The sequence below is a fragment of the Delphinus delphis genome, chromosome 1, assembly GCF_949987515.2.
Source record: "Delphinus delphis chromosome 1, mDelDel1.2, whole genome shotgun sequence".
NCBI classification, from domain to species: Eukaryota; Metazoa; Chordata; class Mammalia; order Artiodactyla; family Delphinidae; genus Delphinus; species Delphinus delphis.
The window spans coordinates 142400860-142403017 of record NC_082683.1 but is presented as its reverse complement, the minus strand read 5'-3'; the positions used below and the strand labels follow the sequence as shown (position 1 = coordinate 142403017).

Here is a 2158-nt window from a genome sequence, read left to right as displayed (position 1 = left end):
TTCCATCACTCCAGAGTAAAACCCCTATCCATTAAACAGTTTCTCCCCATTCCTTCCTCTCCCCAGCCTCTGTCAACCACCATTGTGTTCTATCTCTGGATTTAATTCTTCTGGATATTTCATATAAATGGAATCATACAACATGTGACCCTCTGTGTCTGATTTCTTTCACTCAGTGTTACGTATTCAAGGTTCATCCACACTATAGCATGTATCATATTTCACTCCTTTTTGTTTTCAGCTTTACTGAGGTATAATGGACAAATAAAATTGTAATATATTTAAAGGGTACAATGTGATGATTTCATATCCATATACATCGTGAAAGAAATCCCACAATCAAGTTAACATGTCCATCACCTCCATCACGTTATATATTTATCTTTTTTGTGTGTGCTTGTGAGAACACTTAAGATCTACTCTCTTAGCAAATTTCAAAATATACAGTACAGTCTAATCAACTATAGTCACCACGCTATACATTAGACCCACAGAACTTATTCACTTTATAACAAAGTTTGTACTCTTCACCGGTCTCTTCTCATTTCCCTCACCCCCCCCCACCCCAACACCTGGCAACCATCATTCTACTCTGCTTCTTTTGATTTTTTCTTTTTTTTGAATAAAAATGCTTTATTGTACAAATCCCACACAGATCCCAGGCCGGGGGCCAAGTCCACATCGCCAGCTTGGCTTTGGCTTCAAGCCTGCTCTGTGGTCCCCAAATTCTCCTGTGGAGAGCGCAGGTGTCCTACAGCATGCTGTGTGTGGGGTGGGCCTCTCTGGGCTGTGGGCACTCAGGCACTGTGGCAGCCCCAATCTGAAGACAGGTGGGGTGGAGCAAAGTCCCCACCTGCCCAGGTTTAGAAGGCACATTGGGCCACATGGTTCTTCCTGCTGGGGAACGCGTGGTAGATGGTGAGAGGGAATATGACAACAGCACTGAAAAGGGAAGCCCACCTGGATGGCCAAGCCTGCCGCCAGCAGTGACAGCTCCCCACTTCCCCATCCCCCCCGTGCAGCAGGGAGCTGGCAGCCGCCTTCACGTATGAGAACATGCCCAGACACAGAATCTACACCACCACCACAAGGACCACCCCTGCAGAGGTGCCCACCAGGGGTGGGCAGGGGCTCAGGATCGCCAGCACCATCAGGCAGGCCCCAAAGAGCATGCCCAGCAGAGAGAGACTGCCCAGCCCTGCCAGGGACCTGCATAGAACGCCCATGGTCAGGAAGCAAGTGAGGCGGCACTGCCCAGCACCACGGCCAAGTGGTAGGCCAGGTGTCTGTAGGGCGGGCAGAACCAGCTCTGCACAACAGGCAACCCATCCTTGGTCAGAGCGTTGGTGGTGGCCAGCAGGCCCAGCAGACAGGCACCACCGATGGGCTGCAGGGTCTGGGCTGGGGGTGATGCCTGCCACCTGGCCGGGTAGCTCCTGCCGCGCCAGGCCTCTTCCTCCACTCCTGGGTCTCCCATTTGCAGGCCAGGCCCTGGGCCCCTTGTGGGTACAGCTGGCGGTGACAGCAACAGCAGCAGGAGACCCTAGAAGGCGGCAGCAGGATGGGGGCCCCCTCGCCCTTGCCTGGGGCCGACTGCTGCCACAGAGTCACCACCAGCAGCAGACCCAGGGTGTCCAGCGGCACAAGCACAGAGAGGTAGGAGGGGAGACTCCAACCCTCGCGGAGGTCTTTCACCACCCCCAGGCCGCCACCTGGATCCTGTGACAGCAGCCCATGAGCCATGCCAAAGAGGGCTGCCAGCAGGTGGGTCGGCACCGGAAGGCCCGGCGGGGGTGCCGCCATTCAGCCCAAGGCTGGGACATCCAGGACAGGGCCAAGGTCACAGCCAGCTCCTCTGTCCTCACCTAGGGCCAAAGAAGATGCTTCGGGCTCTGCTGGGGACAGAAGACCCCGTCAAGCAACACCACATGGCAAGGCCTTCAGGCAGGGGGTCAGGAAGGCGCCACAGCCCCAGGGGAGGATGATGAAAGAGGGAGGTGGCCTTCGGGTCCGACCTCCCGACACCACCACCACACTCAGCCTCACATCACGGAACAATGACTCCGGGACAGGATCCGCTCTCAAGCGCCACGCAGAGCTCCGCGGCTTCTGCGAGACCCGTGACCGCCGCGCCGAGTGGGGCCTGGGGGCGTTGCTG

The 2158-nt window shown here is 56.1% G+C and overlaps 1 pseudogene; it reads right to left on the bottom strand.

Moving 5' to 3' along the window:
* Positions 1 to 863: 863 nt before the first annotated feature.
* LOC132429381 (solute carrier family 52, riboflavin transporter, member 2 pseudogene) lies at positions 864 to 1803 on the bottom strand (annotated as a pseudogene).
* Between the last annotated feature and the right edge of the window lie 355 nt (positions 1804 to 2158).